The following is a 26,230-nucleotide window of genomic DNA, read 5'->3' as shown; positions in this document are numbered from 1 at the left end:
TTTTTATCAATGTCTAACATGCAGCTTTATAGAAATATTCATTTAGACTAATGGATATTTCATTTCTCCAATTACTCTGTTTATTCTGAGCTTCTAAAAACCTCAAATTCCAGCTCTTTCATTTGCAGCAAACTTCAGTATATAATCAGAGCTCCAGGCAAGATGTTTTTTCAGACCTAAGAAGTCTTACAATGTTTGGTTAAGGACAAAAAAAATAAAAATAGGAGTAAGTGGGAGGGCATGAGAGATCTGAGGGCTTCAGGGCCTGAAAGAGAAAGTGTGGATGATCTTTGTCAAACATTTGCTTAAAACCCAGAGTTCTACTTTATGGCCACTATTTGCTTGTCCTACTAATAATAATGTCATGCATTTAATAGGAGTTTACAATTCATTCTTTCACATCTAACACCTGACTTAATTCCTGCTAAGAATAGGAGTCACTTTCTCATTTTAGAGATGAGAAAACAGAAATCTTGAGTAGTATGTGGCTCCCTCAAGTGTATGGCTAACAACAAAGTTAACCTCGGAGTATGGCTTCTCCGGCAAACAGTGAAGGTGCCAAGTGAGCCGAATGAGCATCCGGCCTTTGTGCACATGTAGGAGGTCCCTCCTGACTCTGAGTGGGGCTCATGCATTCAGTGAATATTTAGCTAAGAGTGAGAGACACTGTCCGAGGAGCAGGAGAAACATCAGGAAACAACAAGAAGCTCAGAGCTGACTTCAGTCCTCCTGAAACCACATGGGTCATGTTTAATGCCTGAATCACAGAATCAGAGCTTATCCAACCCAGCACCATGGGAATGTATGGAAGGAGAGAGGTCACTATTTCATAAGTATAGAATGGGCTGGGCAGATAAGCCACTAACACCGAGGTGAGAATATAAACTCTTGGACAAGCTGTGAGGAGTCATTTAATTTGATTCCTGACCTCCACAGATAGGGAAACAGAGACCAAGCAAGACTGACTCAGTCACATGGCTGATGGGTGGTAGTGTTGGCATTTAAACTTACTCTGACTTTCTATGTCTCAGTTACTCCCAACCATGTCCATCCGATCTCCAGAAGTCCTGTTCTAAACACCAAAGCCTATGCCCAGCTCCACTGCCCAGGACCATCCCCTGAACTCAAAGGCCCGACAGCCAGAGCGGCCAGAGTTATATTCTCTGAACAGCTGTCACGTGCAGAGCATCTACTGGGGCCCAGTCACTGCAGAAAGCTCGGCAGACACCTGCAGGAGATTGTGGCGTCCATGCTACAAATTCTGACCTGCAGATGCTGAAACCGGCCTACCAAGTCAAGGTGACTCATCGGAACTCACACAACTGGGGCATTGTGGGACAAATTGAAGCGCTCCATCCCCAAACCCATTGTGTTCTTACCACTGCATCTGTTTCCCCTCTCTCATGAGACCAAAATGTACATAAGCTAGAGGGTGGGGTGCTTTCTGTTTAGTATGTTAGTGTATCCGGCCTTTGCAGATTAACCGTGAGCCCGAACAGGGACTGAATGGAATGGGGCAGGAGACCCGCTTGCTGATCTTTCATTTATCCCTTCAACAAGTATTTTAAGGACACTCACTGAGAGCCAGCGCTGTGCTAAGGTCCACCACTGGACAAGACGTGTGACCTCGGGACAAGGTGAATCTCTGCACACCAAGCTGAGCGTGTTCTCAGGATGGGTCCTCTTCTCTTTTGACTCTGGAATTCCAGTCTCCCATTTGGTCAGGACAAGAGGGTCCTGATGCTTCTCTCTGTAGAAACAGCTTCCTTACCCTCAGCTTGGAGTGGCACTGAGAGAGGTGAGGCCTCAGGTTAGGCTCCCGCGTGGCTGCCTACCCATGCTTAGAGCTCTGGGTTTAGGTGTTTCCTAAGCGGGGCTGTAAGACGTTCAGATCCACTTGTAGCATCCAGCTCACTAAAACTCCTTGGTGGCCTTTGGAGCAAAATCCTGATAAAAATAAACCAACTGGACTGAAAACAGGAGGAGCATCTGTCCTAACCCAGGAATTCTGCCTCGAAGGGTCTAGGGGACAGTGTTGCATATCAAGGCTGAGAGCCCTTTGGTTCAGAACAAAAGATGATTTATTTCCAGGGGGCATCCCTTCCTCATGTCCAGCATTTGGCCTGATGGCAGAGTAGGCAGTTGGGTAGAGATTTGAGCCTTCAGAGGCCAAGCCACATACCATCTTCTCATTCCCACCAGGGTGGTGTGGGGTACTGAGCTGGCCACCAACCCAGCCCTTTCTCTTGAGGACTTCATGTTTATATGTTTGTAAGCAGTCTGAGGCCTCTGGAAGAGAAGAGATGAGTTGGAAAATGATGATATGATGGTGTCACCCTCCTTCTTCTGCCCTCTCTTCCCGCAAGAACTCAGACCCGAAGGCCAGAAGATCTGCAATACTCCCCTTTCTGGGGAAAGTGCTGCACAGTGTGCATGAGGCAGAGGGTGGCTGCAATGACTCCTCATGTCATGGCTCTAGGCACACTTAGGCCTGTGCCATCTGAGCAGCCGAAAGTCCTGCGTGTCAGCCTGGGACTGAATCGCCTAACCTCCCTTGTTTGGAAGGTAGACTCGCACTTTCAGAGCCTTCAGATAGAGTAGATGGGGTGGTCGCAGAGCTGGCTGTGCTGCAGAGGTGACTGTACTTGGAGGACTGGAGCTGTAGGCTGCAGTGTGGTGGATTAAAGGACACGTGTGCCATTTACAATATTAAAATTGGATTCTTCTTGACCAGGGGCTCATCACCCTGTGGAGTCAGATCAATGCTCAGCTCACCATGCAAACTTCTGCTGGGTCTCCATGTGGCACCACCCCTCTACAGCTTTTGACAGTCAGCTGTTCAATCAATAAACAATTACTGTGTACCCTGCTGTGTTCTGAGCATTGGCCTATGAATTTGTTCATTGCTGCTAAGTTCAAGTTGTGCATGGACCTGGGTCTGAGTGAGTGTTCATTCATTCACAGGTGTTTCCTAAACCTCCAGAGTGGTAACTGTTTTATTGCCCAAAGTAATGCTAAATGTTTCCCAGGTATTGTTCTGAATGCCATATATACTAATATGGGTAAGTATTTGATCTTCCTAACAACTCTATAAAATAGATACTATTATTATTCCCAGTTTACTGGTAAACTGGGGCCCAGTGCAGCCACAGAGCTGGTGAGTGAAAAATTCAGTGATTGATACCAAGCAAGAGTTAAGACTCTTAACTAACCAACGGTATGCCTGGTAGAGTGTGCAGTGCTAGGTCTGCATCATGAATGGGAGTAGGGATACTGAAGTAGTTCAGAGTCTGGATGGTGGAATCCATATGCCTCAGACTGAAGTTGTGTCTACTGCTTACAAGTCATTTAAACTCCCTGTACCTCATTTCCCTGCCTGTAAAACAGAGAAAATAATAGTTCTGGTATTCAGTTATTTTAAGAAGTGAACCACAAGTCACGGTGTGTGGTCATAAATTAGTAAGTATTATGGATGATTATAATGATTATAATTATAGTAATAAATATATTTGCCCTTGAAAATGTATAGTCTAGTCAAAGAGAGTTTCCATCCCTAAATGTTTTAGTCTAGTTAATTTATGTGTGAGAGTTGGGGCGGGGGGAGGGCAGAGATGTACAGGGCGGGGAGGGTTCTCTGTAGGTTCTTAAAATGCAATGAACTTGTGTCTCTTATTTGCTGTTGCATCCTCAGCATCTAAGCATGGCTTTCACAGGTGCAGTCTAAACATTACATATTTAATCAATCAATTTACTCATTAGTTAATAGATTAAAATACAAGACTCAATCTTTTTATGTCTAAGAACCACAGATCTGTCATATCTTTGCTGGGATTAAGAAAAAGGAGAGAAAGGTTTTAAGGTGTTTTGAGGCCCAGACATTAAAGGGCCATAAGGTTGCACAAATGAAAGTCAGGAACTGGGCATGTTTGGCATGAGTTAATGATGAGACATTGCCACATTCCAAATGCAGGTGAGGACAGGGACAGAGCAGTCTGGCCTAGACAGGGCATGTTATTGAAATGAATAGTAGAATGGAACTGCAAGGGAGGCTTGGCACTCAGTTGTGAGGTTTTTGGAAAAGCTTGGACTGTTTCCAGTCATCAAGAGAACATTTTCACTGGTTGTGACATACCTGAATAAACCTGGAAACTAAACTGGCTAGATTGCAAGGGGAGAGCCTGGAGCCTGCGATATTGGATAGGAACACATGCAATAATCCAAGTGAGAAACAAAGAGACCAAGTGAAGAGGCAGTGCCAACAGAAAGGAGACTGGCTAGTCCATGACTGGCATATGGCTACTAAGAAAGAATGCAAGAAGACATTGGGGACACAACTGGCAGAGTCTGACCCTACTCAGCCACTGTCTCTAGGAGCTATGCCTTGGAAGGAACCTTGGCATCTGATGGTTCTGGAATGTAATCCAGCTCACTCCTTATTGGTTAGATGGCTGAGCTCAGTGTTCCCTGCAGAACTCCATGTTTTCATCTTTAAGATATGGGTTGAGGTGATCTCATGCATTGTATTTGTAGGTGTATGTATATGTGGGTGGGGATGCATGTGTGTTAGTCACGAAGCCTGGCCTGTGTGTAGGAGCCTATATATGTAGGGTATATTTTAGCCTTCTGTACCATTTGCTGATGTGCAGTTGAAGAACAAAGGCTGGCTGGGGAATGTTTTGCTGTTAGAGGCCAGGTACTGACTGAAGATAGAAATGCATTTAAGAGAAAGTAACTTGGAACAAATCTCATTAATGTACCCGAGCCCTGATATATTTATTTGAACATGAGATCATATCCACATCATAGCGTGGCTGAAAATTTAAAAAGATTACCAGTGCCTAAACACTAGTATCCTGTCTGGGACATAGTAGTTACACATGATGGACAAAACAACAACAACAACAACAACAACAACAACAACAACAAAACACTATTTGACATGTTGCTTTTTGGACATGAAAACACTGGCAAATGGTTGAGGGAACATGCACCAGCTTTTGAGAAACATCTAGAAAGCACTCATCAGGTTAGAGTGCAAGCCAATGCCCAACTCAGGGACACCTGATATGCTTGGGCCCTCAGACTTAATAAAGTTATGGTTTTTCAGCAACAAGATCTGATATATTTGTAAAAAAAAAAATGTTAGTGAACATTATCCGATTTCCCTGTGGAACTGAGATTTTCTCTGGGTTTGTCACGAAGCTGTGGCGTGACAGGTAGCAGCCGATCTCTTTTCTTATTGCAGATGTCTGCTTCAAAGGAGCAGTTTTCCCCACCTGCTGCCTCTGTCCCTCAGAATCTATCACAGGTTATTTTGGTAGCTACCGTGCCTTAATCTTGCAATCACTGCCCCAAATTTAGATGCAAATATTTTCTTTGTCAAAAGCACTTCCCACGCTCACATGGTGACTTAGTGCCTGTGGCGAGCTCCCCATCTTCTGTCAAAGGTGGGCTTCTTCTGACCTAGTTTACAGCATGAGGCGCCGCTGTCCACGGTGCTGAAAACCGTGCCCCTCCCACCCTCAAGCCTGGGAATTGACACAACGTGGAGAAGGAGCTCAGACCCATTTTCAGAGCCCCCAGTATTCACTGACAGGCCCTGTTTTCTCCAGAACATTCAGTCTTTTCTGCGGAGGGAATGCTCATCTTCCCTGTGGGTTCAGGCCGTATGTGACCTTTAGCTAATGAGAATCAGATGCCAAAATATATCATAGACTAGGACCCAGGCTCTCTTCTACCTTCATGTGGACACCACCTGAGGAACCAGGACTTTCATTACATGTTTTCCACATTTCTCTCCATTGAATATTGCCTCCATTCCTCGCTTCACTCATTTATTCAACAAAAACTGCTCTTGGCCAGGTCGCTGTCAGGGTGTGCAGGATAGACATACCAGGGTCAGGCATGATTTTTTCATTTGGAGGCTCACCCTGTAGCACCATGGTATCAGAGGCAGATACATGCACACTGATAATAATTTCACAACTACACAAAGAATGTGTGTGTGGAAAAGTTTGAGTAAAGTTATGCTCAAGGATAAGTTGAATGTAAAATGAGGTGGCTAGTAACTTGGCTAAAGGAGGTGATGATGAAATTCTTCCCCAAACTTTATATTGGAGTTGGGAATTGGAGTATGAGTATGAGTTCAACTTGTAGGCCAGGTTGGCAAAACCCTTCTTGTAATAAGCAATAAGATATGAAAGAAACAGACATAGGACATAAAGGCAAATAGATGATCTGGGCAGTAGTGAGCTTAGTAGCTAGGCTTTGCAAAAGAGCCAACAAGTTGTTGAAGACAGCAAGGAGGTTCTGATATGTGAGTAAACATCGTGGGAATAGAGATCAGAGAGGGAATTTGGGAGCAGATCACAGGGGCTATGTGCACAGGTGAAGGTTCTGGGAATCCATGGAAAGACTTGTTCAGTGGATTTGCGTATCAATCATTTTAGTATCATGTGATACCCAATTCAAGAGTTTGTTCCAACAGTTAAGAGACTCTGGAGGTCAAAGAAGGGCACGTGGAGGATATGTTCCAGCAAATTTTGGAAGATGAGTGGCAGTTTTTGATGCATTTTATTGTATGTAAATTATTCCCCATTAAAGTTGATTAAAAAAATAAGTTGCACTTTCTTCATGAATGAGATTTCACATCTTTCATAGTTTTTAGAACCATTTGAATTGTCTCTATTATGAATGTACTATTCATATATTACCCATCCCCCCCCCTAGAATGTAAGTCATTTTTTTCTCATTGATGTATAGAGGCTCTTGATAATTTAGAGACTTTTTTTGTGTGTGTTCTGTGCTATATTGTGTTGTTGTGTCCTATATGTGATATCTTTTTTAAAAACTTAATATGTTGATTTATTTTTTAAATATATTTTTATTGATTTTTTACAGAGAGGAAGGGAGAAGGATAGAGAGTTAGAAACATAGATGAGAGAGAAACATCCATCAGCTGCCTCCTGCACACCCCCTACTGGGGATGTGCCTACAACCAAGGTACATGCCCCTGATCGGAATCAAACCTGGGACCCTTCAGTCAGCAGGCCCATGCTCTATCCACTGAGCCAAATCGGTTTCAGCTTAATATGATGATTTAAAAAAAAACATTAGATAATGCCATACTTCTGATTCAGAAGAGCCAGCAGCACTCCTTGTCCATAAGATGAATATGGAAAACTACAAAATGTACCAAATATGAGCTTAGGTTTGGCATCAGGAAGACTTGAGCTCAAGTCATAATCCTAATACTTTCTAGTACCATCTCCTTAAGAAAGTGATATGACTTTTCTACAACTCATATTATTATTTTTATATTGAATATAACACTGCATGAGAGCTATTTAGAAATAATGTGGATTGATTTATAAGAAATTTTCATATTTGTATTTCAAAAACAACAAATTACACATATATCAATTATATATCTAGCTCTCCCTATATAAATGATTCTTGTACATACATTTGATGATTTTTTATATATAGTGAATTCATTTATTAGTTCTAGTATTTGTGTGTGTGTGTGTGTGTGTGTGTGTGTACTCTTTGGACCTTTCAAAATATAAGATCATGTCATCTATTAATAGAGTTTTGCTTCTTCCTTTCTAACTTAGATTTTTCTTATTTCTTCTTGCCCAATTCCTCTGGCTAGAACTTGTAGTATATTGTGGAGCAATAGGCAAAAGCAGAAGTCCTTGTCTTTTTCCTGATCTTAAGTGATAAGTTTATAGCCTTTCACCATTGAGTATGAAGTAGTTCATTTTCTTTTCTAATGAATAATATTCCATTGTACGATTTATTTTTAAGTTAAGATATTTGCTTTGCCTGGAATATATTTATTATAAGAAGTGAAATACAGATACATTATTTCCATAAGGTGTCTAATTTTCTAATTTCCTCACCTTTCCCCCCACTAATATGCATTTATTTTATTATTCCTTAAATTTATTTCTGTATTTGCTTCAGTTTTTACATTCTCTATTTTCTTCTATTGATCTGTTTTTATTCACTAAAACCACACAACTTTGATTACTGTAGCTTTATAATATTTCTATCTGATAACATTAATCTTCATGAAAACTCTTGTTTTTTCTTATTTTTCTTGGATATTTTTATTTTTATGTGAACTTTAATATCAATTTCTTCGATTCAAAAACAAATCTGGTGATATAGTTTAACAAAATCATATTGAACGTACAGATTAATTTAGGGAAAATAATTTATATTAGTCTTATAATCCAAGAAAAAAGCATGCCTTTCAATTTGTTTATGTACTTGTTCCTTTTATTTTTTAAAGAGTTTCTTCATGCATATCAAGCGCATGGTTTTTAAAAATGGATTTCTAAGCAAATGGAACCATTTCTTTCAGAAACGCTTTCATTTTTATTTGATTTTGAGGTTTTAAACCTCCCTACAAGCGCCCACTAAATCCGGTGTTATTATCCTGGCTTCATGCGAACTGTATCTGAGCCAATATTCATACCAAGTCTGTCTGACTCCAACATCTGTGCTCTTAATCACAGTTATATCACAGGAATGAGGGAGAAGTGCTGGGCTGTACCTAAGCGGCTGGTGTTTCCCAAAGTAGGATGGAACCCACTGTGCATAGAACTGGACCTTGGAAGCTTAGCTCATAAACATTCAGGTAGCCATTCCTACACCATTTGTTTAGAAATTATCTTCAAAAGCAACTAGTGCAGGCCCTCCCCTTTCCTCTCCCCCCATCCCCGGCAATGACTCATACATCTATTTTGGCAGGAAGACCTAGGAGGAGAAAATACTTCTTGTACTGGTGAAGGAAGTGTTGATGGAGGCAATGAGGCTCTGGGATACCAGAAGGTTGAGCGATGGCAGCTGGGACAAACTGCACTCTAACATTTTTAGTAAAGTCTTACTTTGCTCCTCAAATACTACTATTTTCACAATCAGGAGCATGAGTCAGTATGATGGAGGTGAAAAGTAATAATTTAAAAATGGTAAAATTTCTTAGATAGTCAATGTTATTGGAAATATGTGAAAAAAAACTTTTTTTTTTCCAAATTGAAATTCACCTATTTTTGGGGCTTGGGTCCTGAAACTTTTGCAATAACAGAGCAAAGTAGCTTTGCCCACATGTTGATTCTAACATGTAGTATTACTGCTCTTTAGTACCATGATTTCTCTTCTTATTTTTACGAAAGATAATGTTTTATTATTAACAACTAGAAGCTTGGTGCATGAAATTCATGAACTCGGGAGGAGGGGGTGGTCCCTCTCAGTCTGAGAGCCCTCAGAGGATGTCCAACTGATGGCTTAGGCTCGCTCCTATGAGAAGTAGGCCTAAGCTGGCAGTCTGACATCCTTAGTGCTGCTGCATCCCGCCATTGCTGTTCATCCACCAGCCATGAGCCCGGCTTCTGGATGAGTGGTGTTCCCCCTGTGGGAGTGCACTGATCACCAGGAGGAAGCTTCTGCATTGAGTGTCTGCCCACTGGTGGTCAGTGCATGTCATAACGACCGGTCATTCCACCATTAGGTCGATTTGCATATTAGCCTTTTATTATAGAGGATGAGGCTGTAAAAAAACATTTTTGACATGTCCATCTCTGTGGACATAATCTAGCCAATATTAATTTATCACCCAGCCTCAAAATACAGGGTAGAACAAAAGTAGATTTATAGTTGTTCATATGGAAAATAATATAAGAACTAATAAGTGACAATACAAGAGTGAACTGTGTTTTGCATACTCAAATCAGTAAACTTTCTTTTGCCCCACCCTGTAAAGTACAAATGCAGGAATCAAGGTTCATATGAGGCCACTTATGCCAGTGGCTCTGATTTGTATACCATGAGACAAACTAATTGACAAATACCTCTAGCAGTAACTCTGACTTCCAGAAAGACAAATTGAATATAAAATAAAGATAATATAACAATAATACTAAAAGTTACCACTTATACAAACTGCATTCCAGGCATTATCCTAGACATTTTCTGTATCGACTAATTAATCTTCACAACTACTCTGTTAGTTGCCTTCCATTGCCACCACCTGACAGGTAACAAAATGAAAACAGAGGGTGTAAATGACTTGCCCAAAATTGCAGAGCAGATGACATGGTAGAACCAGGCCTCACAACCAGTGGTCTAGCTCGAGTTTGCACTCTAACAGTGGCTCTGAACCCTGGTGACGTCATACTGTAAGATACAAATGGCTGATGAAGAATACAGAAAATGGGGAAGATAAAGGTGATGATGGGAGTAGGAGGACTACAATGATGTACAGGCAATGTGCTGGTCATTTCACATATCTTATTTAAGCCTCCAAATAAAAATGGGTGGTAGAAATGCTTATCCCAACTTGTAAATAAGAAAATTGAGGCTAAAAATGTTGATTTACTTGCCTAAAGAGACAGAGCTCACACTGAACTGTGCCTGCATTCTTTCTGGGAGCGCCTCCGGTGTGTCCCCCACAAGAGTTTCTATCATTTGGGTTTGCACTTGGGAGCATCTTTAAGTCACCTCATGCCTTTTGTACGCACATGCATAGACCATTGCCCAGGCCTACACTACAAGGAGACATTTGTCACCAAAAATGGCTCTCTGGCCACTCAGCCTATCTGTTGAGGACCAAACATGCTGAAGAATTGCTCACCACCTGATTTTATTGACTGTAACCCCAAATCATCTTTTTTTAAATAGGCCATCTTCAAAGGGTGAGTGGAGAGAAGTGACATTCTATTGCACAACAGCCAAGACAAATCATCAAAGAGGTTGGCAGCCTGGAAGAAAGCCCTTCCTGAAGTTACAGATGTGGAATTAACCTTTACATCCATCCTACAAACTGGAAAGACACAGGCAGGCGAGATGTAACTGGGGAAATGAAAAGAAGATTCTTACCCAATGTGCAGGCATAATGTGGAAAATGCCAGAGGAATCTATTACAGTTTTGGGCGGGCACTTCAGAATGTTTGAGAAGCTACAGGCCTGGCTTTTCCCAGCACCTTCCATCTCTGAGCCCTTTACAACATAAATGCCTGAGCATCCTTTACGTAGTGCCACCAAGCTGCCACTACTGAGAGCATGTGATGGCTTCTCAGTGCCAGTGCCACAGCCTCCAGCATCTAAAATGGCCTCTTCTACAATTTTCTCAGGCAAGAGGCCTTCTTCAGGAAGCCACCTGACCACCTGACAATTGGTCAAACCTTTTGGTACTTTTCTCTTGCTCCATCTGGTCTGCCCACTTGTCTTAATCATCTCTTGCCATCCACCCTTTTATCTCTATACTTTGGCCACCTTGGTCTTTATCTCAGTCATCCATGCCTCCAAACTTTCTCTATCTCAGAGTTTTGGGTCATTTCTCCCGGTCATTTCCCACAGGAATGTCCCCCCTCTCCTCTTTCAGATCTTAAAATACTACTATCCTACAAGCTGGAAAGACACAGGCAGGCGACCTGTGTTTACAGCATGTACTGTAGCATCCTTGCTCCTCTCATGCCCAGTTAATCTCTATCACTTCACTTGCTTGGAGTCTTCTTAGAACTTATGGAAACGTAGCTACTTTGCTGCTTTCTTGTTTCTTATCTGTGTCCCCCATTAGACCAGAAGCTCCATGGAGAAAGGGCCTCGTCTCTCTTGACCCCTGCTCTCCTTATGTCCTAATGCCCAACAGAGTGTTTGGTTTGTAGGAGACACTCAGTTTAATCATATGTCTTTGGGTGAACAAATCTATGATTTCATTAAAATCAGTTAGGTAAGCTTTCCTCCCATGTGCTGTGGATGAAGCCCATTGTCTCTATTTCAATTTCCAGTCAAAGTGAGAGTTATTTATGGAAAGAGTGTAAGTAAGAGGAGAATTCAATAGAACCGAATTAGAAGAACAGATTCCAAGTCTTATCTCTGTTCCCTAACCACTGCATATTTTATAGAAATCCAATCTCTCAGAACATCAGTTTCCCAACTTTCTTATGAGTGAATGAATAGAGTGTGGGCAACATCAGCATGCTCAAATTAAACCACACACGTGCAATGCTCGTGAAATTAATAAAGATAATAAAAGCCACATGAAAATTACTAGCAGGAACCATGCAACGAAAATAGTCCAACTTAATGTTAAAAACATGAAAAAATGAGAATGAGAAAAGTAACAGAATATCTGTCGAAAAGCCGCAGAGCTTCTGCCCCAGCCTGCATTCACCAGAATAGCACTGGGTGCGGGGGAAGGGCTCAGTCAATAAAACGCTCATCAATGCTTCCTAGTGTGAGGAGGCACGGCCCGAGGAGCTGCCCATTAAAAGTTATAGAGCAGCTTTCAATCTTGGCTACTTACCAGAAACTCGTTTTGCTGAGACAGGTGGAACCATTAAGTACTGTCTTTTTTTTCAGCCACCTAGACCTAATTAAGCATAATATCCAAAGTGTGAATTAATTTTCTCAAGTCATTGAAATGCACCTTCAACTGAGAGGTGAAACCTAGATCTGGACATTAATGGGAGAGAGAGAAAGATAGAAGGAGAGATAGATAGATAGATAGATAGATAGATAGATAGATAGATAGATAATAGATAGAGAATGTGCCTCAGTAATCTATTTATACAGCTAAAGTTTCTCCCTGCCTCACCTCACACCTCATATTCTTCTTATGTATGTGTGTGTATGTAAAAGTACATGCAAGAAACATCTAGATTTTAGCCTTTGCTCATCATAAAGATAAACAAAAATTCCCATAAGGACCAAAAAGGGCAAAGCAAATTCACATTTATATATACAAAAGGTGTGGAAAGAGCACCCATGCTTAGTGTGAGCAAGAAGCTTATGGTGGCATTGCCACACTGAAAATCTACCAATGCAATGAAAAGACGAGAACTAGAGAATCAAGCAATAAGCTTCCCAAAAGTTGGGTGAAGAAACCTGTTGGAAAGAAATGCTCACGGAATAGCATGAAGGGCACTTTCAGCAATAGAAAAGTGAGAACAAGATACAATAACAGGGAAAGCCCCAAGCTGAGATGCTAACATAACAAAATGGGATAAAAGGGTACATCACAGATTTCAAAAAACGAATTGAGAGTCCAAGCACTGTTGTAAATTAAATGAATTAAATAGAAATCACAAGAATAAAATAGGCCCCACTACAAGCAAAATAATGGTACAGAAAAGCAGTTTGGAATAAGCACATGAATGAAGAGGTAAATATACAAGGTGAAAAAGTTAAAAAGAAGATTACAAGCATGCTTTTTCTTATTTTGCCACCAGGTGAAGAGAGCTTATTTCAGTGTTAGACCAACAGAGAATAAATGGAGCCCAGGAGATAACAAAGACAGATTGCAGACAGTGTCACTTGATCACCTGGCTCCTCTGTACCTGAGGCTGGAAATCCTTTTTGTCTTCCTGGTTACCTGAACACTAAACCCTCCACGACTTTGCATAAGGCACTTTTTGTTATGTTTCCTTGCACCTGAAAACAGCCTTCTTAATAAAATGCTTCGAGCCGAGTGATCTAAAGTAACATGGGAAGCTTTCAGAGTCTTATGTCCTCACCTGCAACACAGAGATAACAATAGCATCTACCCTGAAAGGTGGTGGTAGGCACACTAACAGCATCCAACACAGCATCTGGTATGTGGTGAGTGATATACATGGAGACTATTATTTTTGAGTTCTGAGTGAATTCCACCTAACTTGGAGAGAGAAACTGTTTCCATTTTGTCTTGAAAGATTTTATTGTCTAACTCTTATATGGTCCTTAATATATGGAAGGTATTTTGTTAACCATTTTTTACATAGTACATTAATTTAAGCCTTACAAACCCTATGGTCTAGATATGCCATTATTCCTATTCATTCCCATGTTATAGAGGTGCAGGAGGTTAGGCAATCTTCTCAAGGTCACATGGCTTGTTAATGATGGAAGGGGAGCTCAGGGACCTGGTTAGTGATGGAAGAGGGTCTGGGAGCTGGTTAGTGATGAAGGAGGAGCTCTGGATACTGGTTAGTGATTGAGGGGAGCTCTGGGAGCTGGTTAGTGATGGAGGGGGAGCTCTGGGAGCTGGTTAGTGATGGAGGGGGAGCTCTGGGAGCTGGTTAGTGATGGAGGGGGAGCTCTGGGAGCTGGTTAGTGATGGAGGGGGAGCTCTGGATACTGGTTAGTGATGGAGGGGGAGCTCTGGAGCTGGTTAGTGATGGAGGGGGAGCTCTGGGAGCTGGTTAGTGATGGAGGGGGAGCTCTGGGAGCTGGTTAGTGATGGAGGGGGAGCTCTGGGAGCTGGTTAGTGATGGAGGGGGAGCTCTGGATACTGGTTAGTGATGGAGGGGGAGCTCTGGGAGCTGGTTAGTGATGGAGGGGGAGCTCTGGGAGCTGGTTAGTGATGGAGGGGGAGCTCTGGGAGCTGGTTAGTGATGGAGGGGGAGCTCTGGATACTGGTTAGTGATGGAGGGGGAGCTCTGGGAGCTGGTTAGTGATGGAGGGGGAGCTCTGGGAGCTGGTTAGTGATGGAGGGGGAGCTCTGGATACTGGTTAGTGATGGAGGGGGAGCTCTGGGAGCTGGTTAGTGATGGAGGGGGAGCTCTGGGAGCTGGTTAGTGATGGAGGGGGAGCTCTGGGAGCTGGTTAGTGATGGAGGGGGAGCTCTGGGAGCTGGTTAGTGATGGAGGGGGAGCTCTGGATACTGGTTAGTGATGGAGGGGGAGCTCTGGGAGCTGGTTAGTGATGGAGGGGGAGCTCTGGGAGCTGGTTAGTGATGGAGGAGAAGCTCTTGGAGCTGAGCTCTTTGCCAGAACTTACTGTTGTCACAGAGATACAGCTGGAGGAGTTGGTTGCAGTGGAAAGAATCACAAAATATTTCTGAGCCAAGAAATATTATAGGAGTGAGGTATGAATTCCACACAACATAATTCAAAAATGTGCAAGTGATGGGCTGCTGTAGCAGCATCTGTGAAGCATGTCTGTGAGTGAATGTCTGCTGTCCACCTTCCCAAAGGGAAGAAAGTGAGCTCAGCACCTTGGAGAGCTCTTTAGACAGGAGCCAACTTCATCTGATGACTTCCAAGCAATCTTGCCTCTAGCAGTTAAAATAATACTTTGACAAAGATAATTAAAATGCACATACAGAAAATATGCCTATACTGAGGAAATTTCTGAAGTTCATGAAATGTGACTGTTCTCTTTTTGATATATAGTCAATCATCTTAGCAATATAACACGTTACCATTGTGCATCTCAAATGAAGAAGGAACAATAAAACGCAGAGGAAGGGCTGTTAATGGTTTGAATAAAGGCAGCTGCCTCCCTGAGCTGCGGGGGTGATGAAGGTGCTGACACATGACAGAAGCAAGGTGGGGGGTGGAAGGCTGAGGGCAGAAACAAGAGCGAGGAGGGGATAGATTCTGAGGAACAGGAAGCGAAGGAACATCTTTCATTAATTAAGAGCCTACTATATACAGCAATGTTGGGAAACTTAAATGTATTTTTTAAATCTTAAAATAATCATGATGACACAATTACTGATCCTTACATTACAGATGTAGGAATAGGATAAGGGTGGCGAAAAGGAATGTGTAAAGCAAGTCGGTGGAGAGAGAAATGGAAGAGAAAAGGAAGCAAAAGATCAACATACATGCCCAGCTGATGTGGCTCAGGGGTTGACATCATTGTCCTATGGACCAAGAGGTCACTGGCTCAATTCCTGGTCATGGCTCTTGTCTGGGTTGTAGGCTCAATCCCCAGGAGGGGGAGTTCAGGTGGCAGCTGATTGATGTTTCTATCTCTCCCTCTCCTTTCTCTCTCTGAAATCAATTTAAAAAATTAACATATAAAAATGAGGAAGTGAAAAAAAAAGGTACAAAAATACCTAAGAGAATAAGAGGAAAACCAACACAAATCCAAACCTCAGTGGCCCTAAAAATTGGACAAGTTGAGCTCTTTTTTCCCCAGGAAAGGTTCCATGGGAAGAGATTGTTTCAAGTCTTGTCTGTGCAGAGAACACAGAAAAAGGAAGAGATGCCATGCCAGTTAAAAAGGGGCAGAGATTTGCAAATATTGGCAGGAAAAAGATACCAATGGATGTGCAACACTGGCCTGAGGCTTTCTGATGGGGATCTTCAGTGACCTTCTATCTTCACAGATGCTATCCAGGCCAATTATTTTATCTAACTCTCATAATGAACAACCTTAGGAGCTAGGTACTATTGTCAACACCATTACAGAGGTAGTAAGCAGCTGAGATAGATTCAAATCCGCTGTGTTAACTATAAACCTGAGATTGTAAACACTGCCCTTCTTAGTTAAAGGAGTAGAAAGAAAGCATAATTACTTGCTCATCCTTTGAGAACATCTAGGCAACAAAGCTCAGCAGGCCTCCTTCTTCTTGTTCAGACCAATTCACAGGGCTGGGCGAGGGCAGGACTTGCTGAAATGTTTTTGCTGGAATTTACAAAGATACTGGTTGCAACCCTCCTATAGATACATTTTGTTTAGACTACATAGTATTTATTTTTAAATTGAATTTGTTAAAATATTGGGAGATTTCACACAAAATCCCAGGTAAGCCCCCATTCACTTGGTAGACTTGGAAGCTACAGGAGACCCTCAGAAGCGAATCCTTCTCTTTTACAACAGCACCAGTCAAAGCCCAGAAGCTCCTGTCTGTTGTCTCTTAATCAACTAGTGCTTTCTTGTGGGTTAAATGCCTCAACTCACCTGGCCTCAGTCATACGTCCACCATCTTTGTAGCTGGGGTTGTGGTAATTCCCACCAAAACCACAGGATGGGTGAGTGTGGGACAAGTGCCTTCACAAAATAAAGGCAGGACACTTCGCAAGAAGAGGAGATAAAATTTATAATAACAGATTTCTATGTCAATTATAGTAAACTACCTCTGCCATTAAAACATTTGTAAGTGAATGAGTGAAAGCAGGGCACTAATCAAGAGCCACCCCAGGTCTGACCTTGGGGGCCATTAGAAGTCACTATTCATCTGTTGCTGGGTATCCACTGTGCGAAACGCTATGCAGGCACCCAGTTCACTCAGCATTTTCAAGGGCCAGTCAGGAGGCTCTCTGCAGGGCTAAGAGGACGCTGGGGCTATTAGGAGGCAGCTATTGGCTGATAATGTTCAGCAGCAGGCTAGCTCATTGACTCGCAGACTGTGAAACCCTGAAAGGTAAAGTGGGTGCAGGTTTGGGCAAAGCTTCCTCTGCAGCTCTTGCAGCCTGCCCATCTGGAAGGAAGGGCACATGGTGGTGATTCAAGGAAAGAAAGTGAAAGATACCTTCTTTACCAGGATCCTTTATTTTCTAAACTGTTCTTTGACAGAAAACAAATAATCTTCTCTGTCAAAGAACAGTTTAGACAGCCACATATTAGCCACATGGCTTGCAGCTCCCCTGGAGGCTGCCATCTTGAAACAGCAAAGGCCAACCCCTCCCTTTGAATTAGCCAATCATGAAAGACAGTATGCCTGAGCTGCAATCAAGAGCAAAGGACAGGTCACATGTGTAAGGAATTATAAACCCAAGCAGCCTGCCTGCTTGGTGTGCACGTGCTTCCAGACCAGGTGTGTGCACCCTTCTACTTAGAAGTAAATATGTTTGTCTTGTTGCCTGGCTCCCAAGTGTTTTGTATTCTATCAGAACCCCTGAGTTGGGGGGCTTGCCTTATTTCTAACAGTACCATGATAGAAAATTTTCTATCTATATTTCATTCAACTTTTACAACAACCCTGTGAAGTTAGAGGAATTTTAATACTAATTAAAGATGGGAAAACTGAGTCTAGAAGTTTCTAAGCACCTTGCTCAGGGTCACGTACCAAGGTACTTATTGGATTCACATATGAACATAGATATTGATCCCCTACTTTCATTATAGGCATTAAGTGCCCCTCTTCTAAAACTCTCCCATTACAGCATTTGTCATAGTGTTGTATGTGCTCATTTACTCACGTCGAACAAACAATGCATTAGACTGCAAGCCTCTTGTAAGTTCCAGTCTTACCTGTCATATCTGCTAGATTACCACTTTATCACCTGGCAAGGTGTTTGGCAAAATGGATAATTTGAATGAATGTATGAATGACTAAACTTGTGCTTATAAAATTCATATTCATTTTATTCCACAACCATTTTGTGTGTTTGCTTAAAATGCTCATTTGCTCCCTCAACCACTGAAATACTCTGTTCATAGTCCTTGTGAAGTGTGATAGCAATCATCTCAGGTAGAAACTACTGTTTGGGTTCTGTACTTATTTGTTTGCTAAAATAATAGAAAGTTATTTTGATTTTCTGAACTTATGTATGCTATCTAAATATTCCATTGATGATGGTTTGAATGCTCCATTGATTGTGATCTATCTTGTCATCGAAGCACATTCTTCTGGGAACCAGAACAGCTCAATTGTCCTAAATTGTCTCAGTAGCTTCAGATAATGCATTCCGGTTGACTCAGTGGTCCCGGAATCTGGACAGCACAATTATTCTAAATTGCCTTGGTGGTCCCAGATAATGTGTTTCTGTTGATTCAGTGATTCGTAGATACTTTAGGTAACTAGTGTGCTTAATTTTCACTTCTGTAAAAAGCTTTTCGCGAAACAGGTTCCTCATTCCAGACCCAAAGATGTAATCGATACTTTTGTGATATTCTGCCAATATAAGCCAGATGTGGCAAGCAGTTCGGGGCTGTGAGGTTTGGAGTGCTGAATGGCTCCCTTGTATGCTGCTGGCTTTTAATAAATGATTCCATAATTTGACTTCTTAAAGCAAGAAGGGGAGCGCTACAACACTTGCATAATATGCAAAGCTATATGCAAAATAATGTTTTATAAAAATAATTTTACAAAATTAAGTAATACTCAAATAAGTTTTTGCACCTTGTTTTTTTCCAATGAACAATACATAATAAACATACCTCTAGAGCACGTGTCAAACACAAGGCCCGCGGGCCAAATCCGTCCCGCCAGGCCTTGCAATGTGGCCCGCACCGCGCTGTCATCACTGCACTCCGCTGCGTTTCCATCACAATGACAGTTTATGACTGTTCAGTAAACCATTCGGCCCGCGATTTAGGCTGGATTTTAGATTTTGGCCCCTTCTCTGATTGAGTTCGACACCCCTACTCTAGAGTTATATGCATAAATCTTTTTTTTTTTTTTTTTTTTTTTTTTTTTTTTACAACTGCATTATATTTCATGGAATATAACTGAGCTTTGTTCAACTCTTCCTTTGTTGGTCAATATCCAGAATTTACTGGCTTTTGTTCCTTGTCGTTTTAAACATGCTTCAGTAATATCTCTGAATACATATTTTATTTACTCATACATTTGTATTTGTGGAATAGACTTCCTGAAGTGGAACTTCTAGGTTGGGCACTATTGTGTATGAGATTTTTAAAATGGTATAATAGATATTGCCAGACGGCTTCCCAAAGAGGGTGCAGCATTTCTTATTTATGCCGAAACACATGAGAGCATTCCTCCCCTTCACATCTTTGCCAAATTTGTATATTAATGCTTTCATTTCTTTGTCACCCATTGAAGGAGAGGTGATGTTTTAATTTGATTTTATCCAGTACTAATAAGAACTTGTCAAATGTTTATTGGGCATGATTTCTGCTTTTGTAAATTGCCAAATTGCAGAAGAGTCTTCCAGAAGATCATCAAACCCTATTTTCTCTTCTTGAGCACAGGACTGGACTACCTTTCCCAGACTCCTTTGCACTTGGCATGATTATGTGACTGAGTCCAGACCAATGAAATAGGATTGGAAGTAATGGAATTCTCTTCCCCAGTCCTGTTTCAACAAATCCTCCCAAGTGCCATTCTTATACAGAGACTCTGAGGCCCTAGAAAAAGGGAGTTATGAGACCTGTAAATGAGCACATGAATGGCACCTGCTGTACAGGGAGACCTATTTTAGTCTTCGCAGAACAAATACAGACATTCATATTATGTTAAATGGTGGTGATTCAGGGTTCAGAGAGCACCTGCCACTGCCTATACTAATATTCTGTTGATATCATTTGTCTACGAGTTTGTATTTTTGTTTTGTTTTTGCATTTTTGAGATGCTTCTTTTTTCTTAACATTTCTGCATCACCAGCATATGTGTTAATCTTCTGTTTGCAATGTCTCAAATTTATATTTTCTTCAATCTACCCTTTGTCCTTTGATTTTATAATATCTTCTTCCTTTAGTTATTTTTTAAATAGTGGTGTTTGAATGTTCTGTGTTATTTAAGAAATTTTTCTTTGACTTGATTTTTACAAATATTTTCCTTAAACGTATATTCATATTTTATTATGAATTATTTTCATCAAGTCAGAGCTTGTGTCTATATGTTCTGTATAGTAGGGATTAAGCATTGCATATTCCTGGATAGATGGCTTGTTATGCCAGAGCCTTTTAGTAAGTAAACCTTTATTTTCTCACTTGAGTTCAACTATCATCTATGTAAAACACTAAATGTATTTATATACCAGAATCTAGTCTGTATTTTCTATTGCTTTCTACTGTAGTGTCTATTATTATGGCAATACTGTTTTGATTAGAACATCTTTGGAGTATGTTTTTAAATAAATGGTAGAATAATTCTCTCTCTGCCATTCTTCATTTTCAAAAACCCCAAATTCATTTTTAATGAATAATTAAAGCCAAAAATTAAAATAAAAACCATGGGATTCTGATAGGAATTTTGGTAAATATAGTAACTTGGAAAGGGTGGATTTTTATGATCCATAGTCATCCATTCAGGAGCGTGCTTTGACTCTCCATTAATTCAGATCATGTTTTATGCTCTTCAATAAAATTTTATAGTTTTATTCAGATAAGTACCGTGCTTGCTAAATTTATTCATAGATATTTTATAGTTTTTATGACTATTGTGAATGGGTCTCCCCTCCTCCCACTTTCATTTCTAACTGTATATTTTTAATGTTGAGTGATCTTTGATTTGCTGCTTCTATAATTCACACCACATTAAGAAGCTCGGCCTACAATGAGTGCCATAGAGAATGTGGAGGATGCATGCTTCCAAGTTTTTTGTGTGTGTTCCCTCCCCCTCCCCCTCAACAAACTATGTATTCCAGCTGGTATTCTAGAATCCAGGTTGACAAATTGGTATACCATAAGGTAATGGATGAATAACAGGGTGTGAGCAGAGGTTGAGCTAAACCGACTTATCTGTGGCAGCTGAACTTGTCTATTTTTAAATGCATGGTGATTATCCTGGGTAGGAGTTAACATACAGCAGCACGCAAGGGAGTGATCAGAGGATGTTCTACATGATGAGCTCAGGATAAGCTGGGCCTTCATGATGAAGACATAAGGGGGCTGAGTCTAATGCAAGTAATAAGAAAAACTCAAATGCTCAACAGAATAATTGAGCAGAACAAGAACTGGAGAGCACAGGAAACCCAGACAAATAGGACCAAAGTGTGGTTGTGAAGGGGAGGAATAAAACTTCAGTTGTATATTTTTTAATTTATTTATTATGAAAGTATTACAGATGTTCCCTTTTCTTTCCCCCATTGACTCCCTCCACCACAACCCCCAGGCCTTCACCACTCTATTGTTTGTGTCCATGGGTTATGCATATATGCATAATTTCCCAATTAATCTCTCTCACCCACCCTACTCACCCCTGCCTTCTCTCAGAGCTTCTTCCATCTTTTCCATGCTTCTATGTCTCTGGATCTATTTTGTTCATCAGTTTATTGGGTCAATTAAGTTCCACATATGAGTGCAATCATGTGATACTTGTCTTTCTCTGACTAGCTTATTTTGCTTAGCATAATGCTCTCCAGATCTTTCCATGCTATCTCAGAGAGTAAGAGTTTCTTCTTTTTTACTGTTGCACAGTATTCCATGGTATAAATGTGCCACACTTATCTTAGCTTTTTAACCCACTTAACTACTTGTGGGCAGTTGGGCTTTTTCCTATTCTCAGCTATTGCAAATATGCTGCTACGAACATATTGCTGCATATATTTTTTATGATTGGTGTTTTGTTTTGTTTTGTTTTGTTTTGTTTTTTGTTGTTGTTTTTTTTGTTGTTTTTTTTTTTAGGATATATTCCTAGAAATGAGATCACTGGGTCAAGTGGCAGTTCCATTTTTAATATTTTGAGGAAACTCCACACTGTTCTCCACAGTGGCTACAATAATCTGCATTCCCAGCAGTGCACTAGGATTCCCTTTTCTCCACTTCTCCACATCCTCACCAGCACTTGTCATTTGTTGATTTGTTGATGATAGCCATTCTGACAGGTGTGAGGTAATACCTCATTGTCATTTTAATTTGCATCTCTCTGCTGATCAGTGACTTTGAGCCTTTATACTAGTACTTAATAATTAGAAAATTAGAAAAAATACATATAAGTAATTTTGCTAAAGAACATATAGTACCTGTACACTAAGATTTTTAATTGACAAGATAAATTTACAAAGACCTAAAAAGTGGATTAGAAGACTCAATATTTTTAAGATGCCTATTTTCCTTAAAACCTGTTTAAAATCCCAGGAAGCTATTTTCTTGTAGTAATTAATGAGCTCAACCTCAAATTTCATTGGAAATTCAGAGGCTTTAGAATAGTCAAAACAATCTGAGGAAACATATACTATTAAGTTAAATAATATAGTAGAATTATTTTGTTATTTCTCCTCACATGATTACTGTATTGTTGTTGAGGTCTGAGTTAGAGAACATAAACTCTCTAGACTTATTACAGAGCTAAAGGGATCAAGACAGTGTGGCATTGGTGTAAAACAATGAGACAGAATAATGAGCCCAGAAATAAATAGACCCACATGTGTTTGGTCAACTGAATTTCACAAAGGCGCTGAGGCGATGCACTGGAGAAAGATTAATCTTTTCAATAATAATTGATTCTCCATTTGCTAAAAGTAAGAAAGAATCCCAGCACTTGCCTCACACACAAAATTTAACTTGAGTGGATTATGGATCTAAATGTAAGCGCTGAAATATAAACTTATAGAAGAAAACACCAGAGAAAATCTCAATGATACTTGAGGCTGTCTAATATTTCTTAAATAAAATACACAAAAACTATAATAATAAAAGGGTAATATGCTAATTAGAATAGATGTCCTTCTGAATGTCCTTCTGGACAAGGCCTGGGCTGTGAGGGAAGCCCAGATCCCAGGTGCCAGAGGGAAGCCTGTGCTGGCAGCCTTGGGGGAAAGAAGGCCTACTTGTGCACAAATTTTGTGCATTGGGCCTCTAGTAGAAATTATAAAAGAAACAATATCAATAAATTAGATTTCATTAAAATTAAAAAGTTTTCTTCTTCAAAAGACTTAAAAAAATCAAAAGGCAAATCACAAACCTGGAGGATTATATTTTGAAAACATATATGTAAACAAAAATTTACATCTAGAACATATAAAGAACTCAGTATTCAAAATTAAAATGTAGTCAGACTGAAGGGGTGTGAGGGAACTTTCTGAGCTGTGGGAATGTCTTCTGTGTGTTTGGGGGGTGGTTACATGGGTGACATCACGGTAACATGTGAGATCTGTGCATATATTGCATGTAAATCAGACTGCAATGAAACACAGTGAACAGGTGGGGAGGAATGACAAAGTAATTACCATGCATTAGTTAATTCTTACCGGGGTTATCTCAGTGAATCCTTACCTCAGCTCTGAAAGGTAGGTACTCACTTCATTTTCTAGCTGAGGAAATGGAGACTCAGAGGGCAGGGGACATGCTCAAGGTCACACTCTATTAAGTGGCCGAGCTGGGATCCAAAACCTGAATCTGGAGTCAGACCTTTGCCACCTCTTCATCTCAATGAAGCAGGAATTTGGGGGCGACATAGGCAGGCTTAGGGATCTTTTTAGAGTTGGGGTCCATGGAAAAGCTTGGTGCTGCAGACTGGGAGAAGGTGCATTTCCATAACACAAGGAAGCCAGTTGCAGTTACATTTCCATAAGTCAAGGAGTCAGCAACAGGTGTATTTCCATAAGACAAGGGAAGTAGAAGTGGCCAAGAAAGGTCACATTTACAGAATAAAGAGAAAGAAGCCCAAAGGGAATAGGAAATCAATAAGGAAGTAGGGGGCAACCTTGGAGCCCAGAAGTTACTATAGTAACCAGTCTAAGGGAACAGTGACCAATCAGAGGGATATCAGGCACCAGGATCTGCAGCCTCCATAAGCCATAGGGAAAGGGAACCTAGTGGAATCTTTCTCCCTCCCTACATGGGAGTCAGTTCTGTGGGACTCTTACCCCTTTCCATGTGGGAGTCTGTACTTGTTCTTCAATAAATCTCCACCTTTGCGTACCACCTTCTATCTGTGGATTCATCTTTCGATTCCCATGGACAAAGAATCCTAGTTCCAGTCCAAAAATTCAGTATCACCATTTAGTACATTATCTTGAGTCAGATATGAACTGGGACACATCCAGGTGACAGAGGCCATCGTGAAGGATGGCAAGACCCCCGAGCAGCACAGAGAGGGACGAGGAATGGAAACTTAACTGGGCACTTGTGCTGTGGCCTCTTATCCGGGGAGCCAGATAAGGTTGGAACCCTTGATGAAGGCAAGGCCCAATTCTCCAGGCCCGCTGAGCAGCTGGGATTCCTTTCCTGTCCTATGGCGTCTCTTGGAGGTCTTCTTCATCTCCCGGGACCTGGGCTTTTCCAAGTGAGTTGGAGGGAGACATGTCTGGAACATCAGCCCCCTGAGTGCAGGGATCTTCACCATCTTATTCACTGGTTTTGCCCCAGGGTCTAGCATAGTGCCTAGTTACTTGATGATTAACTAAATCCACCCGACCTCCATCCTTAATTTCAGCAACCTTATGCCCTCTTGTCCCAGTTATGCCCCAATTAATTGATTATCTGTCTAGAGTCCAGACTTAGTGGGACAAACGCAGGTGACCAGGAGTCAGCAATAACGGCCTATCCCCTGGTGCTTCAATGTCTAGACAGCTGACCCGAACTGGAACACATGACACACAGACAGAAAGAGTATGCAATCACAAAGGGTTTATTTACCTATTTCTAGTGGGTCCTAGGCTCCAGCAAGGGCCACCCGGCCATGCACACCGAAGAGCGGACGACGAAGACAGAGACAGGCAGGCTCACACAGCAGAGCAGTCATGAGCTTGTCTCTCAGAGCGATGTGAAGTCCTCCTCTTATGGGGCAGGAGACATCAACTGAAGATGGTCCCAGGCTTATATAGACCAAAGTAAACAACTTGTGTCCTTATCAGTGTGCGTCGGATGGTATGCCTTATGCTGGGAGCAGGGCGTTTATACTCTAAGGGCTCAGGGCTTTCACATCAAGATAGTGGGGTGTTCATCAATTTTGGAAGGTACAGAGTATTGGGGTTTCCACACAGCAAACATTGCACACAGTAATCATTTCATACATCAGAGGGGTTTCCTTATGACCATAATGTTATTATAGCACCTCTGACCACTGCCTGCCTTGCTAAACCGCATCGTAAGGTGAGGCCGTAAGAACTGCTCATGGCCCTGTGAGGCCTGCAGACCTCTCTCAGGCCCAGGCGTGCGCTGGTCCGGCGGCCTTTCTCCCGGAGACGGAGGAGGCGCCAGCACGGCCCCGGCACCGGCTGGTGCTACAGGACCCCCCTCCTCACTTGGCCCTGTGCCTGCTCCCGGGGACGCACAGGGCAGCCGTTGATGGGATTAAGATTTGATTTGACACCCCATTGGGGCACCACTCCGAAACTCAATTGTGCCAAGCAGTGGAGGAGCACTTATTGGTTTCAGAGGGGATGGAAACCAATTTAAGCAACCTCTGTTCTCTTCAGCCCAGACACACACCATTGCTCCGCGGGCTTAGGAACAGCTGCTGCCACTGAGCAGAGACGGGAGCTCGCTGCGAAGCCCTCCCTGTCTGTCTGCAGCACAGCCAGGAGAAACTGCATGCCAACTCACTCAGACCCTGAGTGCCAGCTCACTCAGACCCTACCTGCATCGTTCTTCCCACCCAAGTGGGCCTGCTTTCCTCCCTAAGGCAAGGTGGGACTGGGAGTGCCAGCAGCCCTTGGGCAGGGGGTGTGAAAGCAGGGAGAGTGTCAGAGGCTCCCTCTGAGGGTAGAGCTTAAGCTGCAGGGAAAGGGTAGACTGAGACAGAGATGCTGTGGCTCAGGAACTTTACTGGAACCAAAGTGTGTGGCAGCCTGATTGTCGCAGGAAGAGGCACAGACAGGATTTAGTTTCCAAAGTCCAAGGACACAAGATGACAAACACCAACAAACAGAGACAT

General features: G+C 41.8%; 1 long non-coding RNA gene across 1 annotated transcript; it reads right to left on the bottom strand.

Moving 5' to 3' along the window:
* Window positions 1-17,350: 17,350 nt before the first annotated feature.
* LOC123653336 lies at window positions 17,351-25,147 on the bottom strand. Its single transcript, XR_006743067.1, has 3 exons — window positions 24,991-25,147; window positions 23,429-23,431; window positions 17,351-17,361 (listed from the first exon to the last, which is right to left on the bottom strand). It is a non-coding gene; the product is annotated as an uncharacterized LOC123653336 (long non-coding RNA).
* Window positions 25,148-26,230: the final 1,083 nt, after the last annotated feature.

Source organism: Pipistrellus kuhlii, unplaced genomic scaffold (assembly GCF_014108245.1).
Source record: "Pipistrellus kuhlii isolate mPipKuh1 unplaced genomic scaffold, mPipKuh1.p scaffold_m20_p_31, whole genome shotgun sequence".
NCBI lineage: Eukaryota > Metazoa > Chordata > Mammalia > Chiroptera > Vespertilionidae > Pipistrellus > Pipistrellus kuhlii.
Note: the sequence above shows the minus strand (reverse complement) of the source record. Positions and strands in the feature narration are given on the sequence as shown.